This window comes from Amphiprion ocellaris, chromosome 7 (assembly GCF_022539595.1).
Source record: "Amphiprion ocellaris isolate individual 3 ecotype Okinawa chromosome 7, ASM2253959v1, whole genome shotgun sequence".
NCBI classification, from domain to species: domain Eukaryota; kingdom Metazoa; phylum Chordata; class Actinopteri; family Pomacentridae; genus Amphiprion; species Amphiprion ocellaris.
The window spans coordinates 10103630-10116288 of NC_072772.1; positions in this window are offsets into that span (position 1 = coordinate 10103630).

The window sequence follows — 12659 nt, forward strand, 5'->3', positions numbered from 1 at the left end:
AAAGACAGACTTTGTGATTTTTCTGCTCACGTGTTGTTGTAAACTTACTCTTTCAAATAAATAGCCTCCTAACCCCCTGGAAACCAGCGTTTGTCCTGTTTTTGTGTTGCTCATCAGCGACCCTAGACAGCCGGGTCGTAATGTTTTTTTGAGCAACACACCATACTATGACGTTTTTACAGTGATGGTTCTACTATGAAACCAGTTTGACATGTTCAGGCGTTCTTTGTGTGAAAACTCAGAGATTTCAGGTATCAGAAGGTGGTTTTCAACTTTCTTTGTTGACTTTCTGCCTCAACTTTAAACTAAATTTCCTTCACTAAGCCAGCCCTCTGGACTTCCAGTAAGCTGTGTTCCTATTGGCTGTCCAGGTGGCTGCTTGGTGTTATCAGGAACACCTGAGCAGCTCAGTGTCTTCCTGCTTTATTTGGCTGCAGTAAAACATTGCCTCTGCTTGTCTTCACCACTGAGCCGGCTCCGTTGGCTCCCTTGCTTTAGTTTGTTTTTTAGGCGTTGGCTTGCAGCTTCCAGCAGTAAAATCGTCTTCAATGTGTTTCTTGGTGTGTTTTAGGGCTTTGTACCGGATAGTTGTCTTGGTAAAGGTGGTTCTTTAGCCACAGTTAGCACATGGTGGTAATGTGTGCAGTGATTAGTGGATTTGGTGCACCTGAGTTGTGTCTTTATCTTGGCTGTAGTGAGTCTGTAGAGGTTTTTGGTCAGACACATTCTGTATGCTTGTTTGTGAACCAACGTTGGTTGTCCAGAAGGTAAGAGTTCCTGTCCTGATTCTGTGTTTGAAGAGGTTCTCTGGTAGACTGTAGGAGACTTTAGCCTTTGGGTTGTGCTAGTTTGGTTTTTGTAAGGTTTCATTTGGACGACTATCTTGAGGCCCCTCCATGTGGTTTAGTGAGGTTTTCTGGAACAGTTCTACAAAGCAGCCTGCAGCAGAAGAGACTTTGAGAGTTTTTAGGAAGTTCTGTAGACCAGACTTTAGAGCAGCAGAAACATTTGTCAGCAGTTTGAGCAGGAGAAGGTGAGCTTCAGAGAAGAAATGAGAAGGAAACCTTCTTGACCCGTGTGGTGAGGTCCTGTACCAAGAGTTTGAGCAGGTTGTGAAGAGTCTGTAGTTCTTTGGTCTGAAAGCACAAGAAGAGTCAACTCATTAAAGGAGAAAACAGGAGATATTGTTGGTTCTTCTGTCGCTCTGCAGTTTCCTTAGACTGAATATCAAGTTTATATTTTAAATGATTTACCATGTGAGCCCAAGCAGACTTCAATAAACTCCCTCCATCCCCTGGACACAACATATTTTATTACCATGTTAAATCTTTTTTTTTTTTTTTTATGTTTTTGAGTTTTAATCATAGTTTTAGCATAGCTTTTTTTCTCTTTGCTTGTTTAGTTTTGTCATCTGTGTAAAAGGTGCTAAACAAATAAAGTTGAATTGATAAACTGAATAATTGACTAACTCATGATTGTGACAACAGAAGTATTTTCATTGTGATTTAAGGGTTTATTTCATTTTTAAGGTTGGGGTTATAATCTTGACAAAAAAGGAAGATTAAAGAAATAAACTACATAACAAAAAGCAATTAAAGGGAAAAAAATTAATACAATAAGACTTTTAAAAAGTTTTATTATTATTATTAAAGATTTAAGAAATTTAAGATGTAATTTTCTAATTAAACATTTAATTTTTTAATTAAATGTTTTGTCTTTTTAAAGGTTTAATCTAATTAAATGTTTTGCATTTTTTTAAATGTTTAATATTCTTCTTGTTTAATTTTATTTTTTAAATGTTTAATTGTCGAAAATATTTTATCGGTACTTTTTAATATTTGTATTTTAAAAATTTTGTTTAATTTCATAATGACATGTATTGTATCTTGTTGAATTATCTCATTCAATATTTTGTCTGTTTAATAGAATTTAATTGTATTTAATGTTTAACTATATTAAACAAAATATTGAATGAGATAATTCAACAAGATACAATACATGTCATTATGAAATTAAACAAAATTTTTAAAATACAAATATTAAAAAGTACAGATAAAATATTTTCGACAATTAAACATTTAAAAAATTAAATAGAAAGACAAAACATTTAATTTTTCAATGAAATGTTTAATTAGAAAATTACATCTTAAAGACAATAAAACTTCAAATAGGAATTAAACAGAAAATACAATGAAGCATTTAAAAAGAAAATTAAACATTAAAAGGTGGTAAAACATTTAAAAAGAAAAACCTTAAAGATTTAATCGAAACATTAAATATTGGGAAAGAAAAAAAACTCAAAGAAGTCGATAAAACCTTTGAAAAAACAATTAAACATTAAAAAGACAAAACATTTGGAAATCAAATCAGACATTAGAAAAGAATAAAAGGTGAGAAAAGAGCAAAACTAAATGTTTAAGAAGAATCAAACTAAAGACAAAACATTTGAAAAGACACCAGTTGGACTTTAGAAGATCAAATTAAACAGAAGAGACAATAAAACGATCAAAAGAGCAAAAACAGATAAAGGTCTGAAAGCGTTTTCTAGTCTGAAATGAAAACATCAAGTTATTTCTTCAAACATTTCCTCTTTCTATGTTCTTGGTTTGATTGTGGATAGATTTACTAAGAGCTCATTTCAGAAAACTGCTTTCCAGATAAAGTCTACTAGTCGTTGAAGGCATTTATCAAACTAATGTTACCTTCTGATCTCCACAAACTTTACTGTTCAGTGAAGAGAATCAAAGTTTGTTGAGGATTTCTAAAAAACCCACAGGTGAAGGTCTGAGAAGAACTCAGATGGATGGTCTAAATGTGAAATCAAGACTCATGGTCACAAGTTTTAAGGCTTCTGTTAACCAGAAAGTTCAAACTAACAGAGAAATACTGAGAAACTTTTAAAATTTCAGTCCTCAGACTGTCAAAAGGTTCAAACTAACAGAGAACTACTCAAGAACTTAGAAGATATCAGTCCTTGGACTGTCTGAAAGTTCAATCTAACAGAGAACTACTGTGGGACTTAGAAAATTTCAGCCCTCAGACTGTGTGAAAGCTCAGGTCCTGAGGACTCGGGAGGTGTGGAGGCTTTGGAAAGTCTTGGAACTGAGGGTTCAACCCTCCAGCACAAAGGCTGAAGTCCAGCCTCCTGAGAAAAACGGTCGAGTCGAGACTCGAATTAAAAAAAAACTCGAAAACGGGAAAAAATAGATGATAAATGCGCAAAAAAAACTAAGTTTAGTATCTGAGTGAGTAGCTCAGGGGGATAAGAAGAGGACTCTGAAGTGGAAGGTCGCAGGTTCAAGACCCACCACTGGCACTTTTCTTTGTTTGTCTTTGTCAGGCTTTTGATAAAACTTAAGAAGGGTCTGGTCTTGAACCAGCGACCTGCAGCTCCATAGGCAAATCCTTAACTCACTGAGCTACAGATCAGACAAAAAGAAATGATTTCGTCGTCCCTTTGGCATCGTAGTTCGTGAAGTGACCACATGGGCGGAACCAAGGCGGAGCCTGGGTGGAGTCAGGGCGGAGAGTAGGCGGGGAGGTGGGAGGCGTCTCCCCCCTCTACTCCCCCACCTCCTCCCACCACCCACCACACCTTCCCCCGCCCGACGAGTTCTTCGAGTCTCCAGGAGTTCTTCGAGTCTCGACGGGTTTTCCCGAGTTTCTGGAGTTTCCACGAGGTTGGAGGCAGAACAAGTTGTCATGAAGAGGTGTTGAAGTCAGCCAGAATGGACTGACTTTTTAAGGTGACTAGAAGGAAGACGACTAGAAGAGCAGGTCTTTAACCACCATCCATAAAATCCATGGAGTCAACTCCAGAGAAATGAAGGGAGGTCAACTTTTATCAACCTCCAGCCAGATGTTCAACTTGATATCTTTACTTTGACATTTTTAGCACCACAAACCTTTAGTATCACACTTTATTATCCTATATTAGGACTTTAATGGAATCCACCAGCAGATTTAGTTTTTGTTGAGAAATTTTATTCTTGTCATCGTGGGACTGCAGTATTTAAAACTCTTCCTTCTATTTGACCTCATGTTTATTAGTTTCAGTAGAGAAAGCTATTTTAATTGTTGATTAGTCTCTTAAGAACCAAATAATAAATTGGATTATTCAAGAGGTTTAAATTTCTTACTTTGTCATATTTTAAATGACAAAAAACATAAAGCGTCTTGAGACAATTTGACCTGTAATTGGCAATACATAAATAAAATTGAATTAAAATTGTATGTATCTTGTAATGGAGTAATTCAGCCATATATGTTGGAAAACACATTTTCTTTGTCCATTAATCTGTTGATTGTTTTCTCCAGTAATTCATTTCTTGTTTTGGTTTATAAAATGTCAAACCCAAATATATTCAGTTTACTGTCATAAAAAACCAAAAAGATTTACATTCATGATGCAGGAATCAGGCAGTTTTTCACTTTTTATCTTAGTTTAGTCAGAAAGATAGTTGATAATGTGTGAATTGTTGCAGCTTGTGAGCTGTAAAAGGTTTTAATCTTTGGGGCCGAGTGTCAAAAAACATTTAGAAACCATCATCAACAAAACACTCAACAAAGATTTGAACATCATTAAAGGGAAATCCAACTTTTGCATGACAATGTCTAGTTAAAGGACATTTATTTCCAATATAAATGTGTGATATTCATCCTCTGGAGCTTTCTCTTCACATCGTCTTCCACCTGGACTGGTTTGGTCGGGAGCATGTGCAACAAACATTTGAAAAACTGCCCTTTAACATCAATGAATGACACTGAAGTTTAATCTCTACATAAATGAGACTGAGTCTGGATGTGCTGCTCTGTCATTAACGCCTAAGTTTAGGGAAAGTTCAAACAAAAGAGGACAATTCAGATCAGACTTGAGAATGAGCTTATTTTGAACAAACATCTCAGACTTTCTGAGCTTCAGCACCTCTAGCAAGATATTTTAACAACAAGCAACTCAAGAGATCCAGAAGTTAGAGAGAGTTAGCTTTAGCTTAGCCAAAGAACATGTGGGACGCTAACCTAGCAAACATTTCAGACTTTCCTCTGTGAATTCTGAGAAATAATTTCGTAGTTGACAGCTACACATCTTAACTCAGTCTCATGAAAACAGAATCTAATTCAGTGTCATCCATCCATATTAAAGTGCAGTTACCCAAAATGTTTGTTGCATGAGCTCCAACAAAACCTGTCCAGGTAGAAGGCCACTTTGACAAACAGGAAGTGGACGATTCCAGGCAGATTTATAGAAGGGGGAACTGGACTGTACTAAGTGTGGTCGAGTATAAAGGGGTGTTTTGTGGGTTTTTAAGGCTGATAATGATTATTAGTGAGACATTTGGAGTATATTCATTTGGATATTCATTTGCAGTAAATGAAAGTATTTAAAATCTTGGAGTTAAACTTACAAGAACACAAACTTTAACAGAAAACTTTGTTGATACATTTTTGTTTTGTTTACAGATGTTAAGTTAAAGGAGTTTTATTCGTGACATATAACCAATCAAATCACTCCAGAAGACAGAGCGACCACAGGTAGATAAACGTTCACAGCCAAAGTAGCGCCATTTTTAAATGTATTTATTACCGTAAATCAGTAAAAAAAATAAAATACTGACAATCAGTAAATCAGTCAGCCCACAATTACTGCAATTCTACAATGTATGTCTCTTTCCTTTGACTTGTTATTTGTACAATATACGATGTATATGATGCCGTTATTTCATACCAAAGGCTATACTATGATGTTTTCTAAGAGACATACGATGCTACTCTGTTTGTTCTGGCCCTGCACTCCTCGTCTGTTTTCTGGATTGTACTCAGCTGCATGCCTTCGTCTAACTGGCCTCCGTTGACTCGTCCCGCCTGCCGTCTCTGGAGCTGAAGCTGGATTGGAACAGACCAAAGTACAGTCCAATCACGATGCCAGCTGTCTCGCAAAACGCTCCTTCATCTGGTGCAACTTCTTCTGAGGGGAAGCTGAGCTGGCCCGGCAGAACTTTGGAGATGCGTTCCAGTGGTTGGTGGATGTCTGGGGAGATAGAGAGGGACCTTTGAATTGTTCAGAAAGGAAAACAGGGAACCCATTGGTAGTTTTAGTTTAGGGTGCTACTGCGGTGTGTTTTTGGGCTTTAAGAGATGAACAGGAAGAGTTTTTTTTTTCGTATTGATTTTCTTTTACTTTGTTCCTGGTTGGAATGCCCATCAATATAAACATGTTCACTTTTATTTCTGTTAATTTATTTTTATTTTACTACCACCAATTTGGTTTTAACCTCCTCACATGTTGTGTTGTTGTAAACTTCCTCTTTCAAATAAATACTCCTCTAACCCTCTGGAAACCAGCGTTTGGACTGTTTTTGTGTTGCTCCTCACCTACTTCAGACAGCCAGGACAAAACAACGTTTTGTGGCACGTTTTTACAACATGTTGAAAAATTGCATATTTTTTTTGACATAGTATACTATGGCCTTTTTTTGCGGCAAAATTCATGATGATTTTTTTTTTCAAAGAAAACCTTTCTGGAGTGTTTTTCATGGCCTACTTTACATTATTTCATCATATGGCACGTTTTTACAACATGTTGAAAAATCGCACTTTTTTTTTCGACTCAGCTGCATGCCTTCGTCCACCCGGCCTCCGTTGACTCGTCCTGCCTGCCGTCTCTGGAGCTGAAGCTGGATTGGAAGAGACCAAAGTACAGTCCAATCACGATGCCAGCTGCCTCTCAAAAGGCTCCTTCATCTGGCAGGTGGCGGCACTTCTTCTGAGGGGAAGCTGAGCTGGCCCAGCATAACTTTGGAGATGTGTTCCAGTGGTTGGTGGATGTGTGGGGAGATAGAGAGGGACCTTTGAATTGTTCAGAAAGGAAAACAGGAAACCCATTGGTAGTTTTAGTTTAGGGTGCTACTGCGGTGTGCTTTTGGGTCTTAAGAGGTGAACAGGAAGAGTTGTTTTTCGTATTGATTATCTTTTACTTTGTTCATGGTTGGAATGTCCATCAATGTCAACGTGAAGTTCACGTTTAGTTCTGTTTATTTCTTCTTATTTTACTAACACCCATTTGCTTTTAACCCCCTCACATATTGTGCTGTTGTAAACTTACTCTTTCAAATAAATACTTGTCTAACCCTCTGGAAACCAGCGTTGGGACTGTTTTTCTGTTGCTCCTCACCTACTTCAGACAGCCAGGACATAACGTTTTGTGGACTAAAGGCTAAACTATGACGTTTTCAGAGCGACATGCTATACTCTGACTTTTTAAGACCAAAGGCTATACTCTGATGTTTTCTGGACGACATGCTATACTATGATGTTTTTTGGACGACATGCTATACTATGACATTTTTAGAGCAAAGGCTATACTATGACGTTTTTAGAGCGACATGCTATACTATGATGTTTTTTGGGCGACATGCTATACTATGACGTTTTTAGAGCGACATGCTATGCTATGATGTTTTAGAGTGACATGCTATACTATGACGTTTTTTGAGCCACATGCTATACTATGACGTTTTTTCGACCAAAGACTATACAATGACGTTTTTAAGAGCGACATGCTATATATGACGTTTTTAGAGCGACATGCTATATTATGACTTTTTTTGAGCGACATGCTATACTATGACGTTCTTAGAGCGACATGCTATACTATGACATTTTTAGAGCGAGATGCTATGCTATGACGTTTTTAGAGTGACATGCTATACTATGACGTTTTTTGAGCCACATGCTATACTATGACGCTTTTAGAGCGACATGTTATACTATGACTTTTTAGAGCGACATGCTATACTATGACGTTTTTAGAGCGACATGCTATACTATGACGTTTCAAGAGCGACATGCTATACTATGACGTTTTTTGGATGACACGCTATACTATAATTTTTTTGGGCGACATGCTATATTATGACGTTTTTAGAGTGACATACTATACTATGACGTTTTTAGAGTGACATGCTATACTATGACGTTTTTAGAGCGACATGCTATACGATGACGTTTTTTTGGATGACATGCTATACTATGACGTTTTTTGGGCGACATGCTATACTATGACGTTTTTAGAGCGACATGCTATACTATGACATTTTTAGAGTGACATGCTATACTATGACGTTTTTAGAGCGACATGCTATACTATGACGTTTGTTGGGCGACACTCTATACTATAGATTTTTTAAATTGACATATTACTATGACTTTTTTTTGTTTTTGTTTTTTTTTGTTTTTTTAGCAACATAAAAGAATTTGAACAGTTTTAAAAATTACTATACTTTTACTGCCCTAAAGCACGCTGTGGGTGAAACGGAAACTTCACTCTCCACATCACCAACGACATCGTCACACTCCAAAGCAAAGCACCTGTCTGCTGAACTTTTAAAAGTGGACTATAAATGTGAAGAATGTGAGCAGCAGCAGATTGTGAGCAGCGGAACAGATGTGATCAGAAAGAAGTCGTTTTCTTTTTTATTTTCTTTCTGGTTGACTTGATGCTGTCAGATGCAGATGTTGGAGCTGATTCTGATCTTTCAGGATAAAAAGCTGCTTTTCCTTCACAGACTTTTCAGGAAATTATTCTCTCAGGTTTTCTCTGCTATTTATATTTTTATTATCTGTGATTATTTCAATATTTCTTTATTGTAAAAATAAAGTTTGAGGTATAAAGACTCATTTAGTTATTTTAATCCTGAAATCTTTGATGTAGCAGAACTAAACTTCCATTTTCCTTCTTGTACTTCTGATACTAGAACTAAACGTATCTTCAACACGGATCATCTGGTTTTAATGAATCAGCAGCAACATCACAATAACAAATGAGACAATTTTCAACAAATTAATGAAACTGATGTCATTTAAAACTATCAGAGTCTGTTTTAGTGTCAAATTAAATCTGATTACTGACAACTAGAACATTAACGTTGTTACTGTTTTAATCACATTTAAGTTTCCTGAACGTTACATTAATGTCAACCAGCCACAGTTTTTTTAACTTAATGAACCACATTACAGGAACACAACACACTTCAGCTGTTTACATGAAACTCAACACATTAGCTTGATGCTACGTTAGCTTTAATCAGGCTACGACTGAGCAGCTAGCTCGGTTAGCATCGCTAACATTAAAGCTATTATTTACTAAGCTAACTTTCTTCTCTGGTCAACACACACTGAAACAAACTCCACCAACATCTGGAGTGCATGGCACACATTATATCTGACACTAAAGCTGCATATAAAGTGCATTAAAAGTGGCACCGATACGAAAATAAACATTTACTTACCGAACTATCAGAGTCCTTTCAGTGTCTGCTGGTAGAATCAGCTGAAGGTAGAAAACTGGTTAAAACAAGCCAACGGGCAGGAAAACTGTCTGTGGAAAATGTTGTGCTGCTCCACCGATAAATGAACCAACAGTTATTATATCAGAATTCATCCAAACGAGGAGAGCAGAGTCTCTGCTGCTTCCTCCATAGGACCTGTCAATCATTCCAGACCGGACTGTCAATCAAGTAGTCCCGCCCCCTGGCTTCGCAAAACTTTCACGCTCTATAAAAAATTCAATATTGATTTATTTTAAGATCGGCCACCTGATCTCTCATTTTGACGATGAAAACTCACGAAAAAAAATGTATATACAGTCTATGCACCATACTCTGTTTGGCTCCACACTTGCTGATGACCACTTCCGGTCTCAGAAAATGAAAAAACGGACCTTTTCTCGTTTCTGTCTCTTACTGATTTACTTTCTTGTTATTCTAAATATAAAACGAAAATCAAAGCATTTTTTTTTTAATCGTATATCCCTTTTTGATCATGAAAAGGAAAAACGCCTTGTATTTAAAATTAAATTTTTGTATTTTAAAACGAAAATCAAATAACCACTCGTTTTTTGTTTTTCAATACCCGTTTCAGAACGGAAAATCCAATTACCAGATCCGTACACGGACCACAGTGACACAATAAATAATAAAGAAATAGGAAAAAATACAAATTCAGAAATAATTTTACCAATTTCTTTATTTATAGTTTCACTGGTATGCATTCTTAAATATCTATGCTTCAGTTAAAGTTAGACTTTTGATGTTTTGTTCATCAAGAATCAAGAATCTTTATTGTCATTGTGTTTCCACACAGCAAAATTACGATTGGTGACTCCCAGCAATAGATAAAAAATAGAAAAAGGCACATTACATACCAATAAAAAAATACTGAAAAGATATAAATATGTAAACAGAATTAGTGCACATGAACAGTAGGATGAGTGTAAAGTGCAGTTCAGTGCAAGACTCAGTTCTTCATTGCACCTAGTGAGTCTGTTGTAGTCTACTACATGCGTTTTCTACAGCTCACATTGTGTCAAGGCAGAACAAGCACATCTTGCTGTTATCAAAAGCAGTGAATGATTCACTTAAGATGTGCCAGTTCTAATGTCCACTGACACAGCTGTCAGCTGTGTGTCCAGAGTTTTCAAATGTATGCGTGACGTCCATCAAGTATTCCCAAAACAAAACAAAAACTGGTGTCCATGTAATTTCTGTCAGCAATCCTACAATACAACACTGCTTGTTGCATTTTAAGGAACTGAAACTGCAGCTATGCAAAACTACATCTGTCAGTGAGGCTGCTACTTGTCCAAATTATGAATTCACTGTTTGGCAATAAGTAAACTGCTGCATAAATGGTGATTACGTGTGGAATAAGGTTAGAGAATGGTTTAAAGAAGGTTGTGATTTTGTAAACAGCCTAAATTTCTGTCATGAGAAAGGCTGGTTACATGTTATTGTTGCAGCAAGTGCAGCATGTCTGCTCAGAACTACTGCAGTGTAAGACTGCATCTCACCTGACTGTGGTGAAGTTAACAAAACTGTTTCCAAAACACAATTTGGTAATAAGATGCTGCATTTTTAATTTGGCGAAAGTAAAAACATCAGCAGGGACTGTGATAACTTGTGTGATGAGCCAGAAAGACCGAATGATATCCCATTAGGAGCTTGCAGCGAGTGGAGCAGCAGTATATTGTCATAGAGAGGCTCACGGATCACCCAGAGGTGATCTGAGTTTGATCCTGGAGTACCATTAACGATAATACACTCATCCACAAAACGGACAGTTCCCATTAGTTTGTGTTAAAAGAACAATAATGTCCTCTGTGCATTTTTCCTCTAATTTTGAGTCTGTTGCTTGGTTCTTTGTTGTGTATATAATGTGTTTTCTTCTAACAATCAGTGTGGTGGAATTTTCTCATCTCATCACTTGTCTCCTGAGAGGTCACAGACTCAGCTGGCCTGTTTGTACGGCTGTGTGTGGGAGTCACTGTATCCTGATAGGCCTGTAGTTAAAGGGGTTAAAGAGCTCGTTTTAGCCAGCGGGCACTTAATGGAAGTGCTGGAGGCTTTGATCACCATAGTAACCATGACACAGACTGACTCATCTCCTTGACAGACCATAATAAGCACTCCTCTGAAGAAGGGACTGAAGAGGTATTAGTCATGCAGTCTCATTAGTGCCATTACACCGTGTTTGTGTGGAAGTGTGTGTGTGTGTGTGTGTGGGCACCTGTGTAAGTCGCTGCCTTTATGTGACTGTGTGTGCATATAGACGTGTGTGTGTGTGTGTGTGCATTTATGCAATAACACAAATAGAGCAGCGACGAGCAGAGAGACAGGAGGGACGATGCTACGAATGTTAACAGTCTGAACCCACTGAGTCTCCGAGAGTGACTCATTTAAAGTCGTGTTTCAATCTAGATATTGTTCTTGCTTCCACTGGCAGGAAATTAAAACTCAAGTGACTTTGAGTTCTGCTATATTGGCACCCACAGACTTACTCTCTGCTTGCCTGGTTTCCTCTCTCCTTCCATCGCATGTTTCCGTTCTCCATCATGCCTTTTTGGTTTTTATACCCTCCTATGCTGTTGCCTTTTCACACTTGCCTTCTGTTTCATTTAAATTCTTACGCATATCTCCCCAACACACATTGTAGGAATCTGCTTTACATCCTTTAATACAACAGATAACCTGCATATATTTCTTCATTTGCTGTGTAAGGTTATAAAATGCCCTAAAAATGTAAATAATTAATCAGCTACTCATTTAAAATCTCACCTGCATTCAGGTACTTGTGTGTGAGCTTGTGCATTTATAGGTGTACAATATAACTCAGCATAATAAGCTTCTTTCTTTGCATTCCCTGCAGTTTCTCACTCCCTGCCATGTAAAACACTCCCTTCCGTAAAAGCAGCCAATTCAGCCTGATCGTTCCCATATTTTGTAGAAGTCAGTACTGCATTTATGAAAACATAAGCCCTGAATGAGCAACAGAATCTGGTGAAGGTGTAATAATAACAGTAATTTATGAACCTGTTTGCTCTTCACACGGGTTGAGCCCTGTTTGAAGCTGCTAAGTAGAACTGACTAAATTTCCTTTAACATGCTGTTTGAAAACCATTAGGTGCCTCCTGTTGCCTGTGTTGGCATCATTGTTGTAGTTCTATTTGTGTGGGTGTTAAAAGCATCTCTTAGCAGCGACATCAATACCTTTAACTGTGTTTTCCGTCTCACACTGATTGATCCACGGCAGAAAAAAGGGGATGCAAGAACAGCGCGTCGTCACATTGACGGTGTAGGTGGAGCCTCTCCATCACAGAGTGAGGT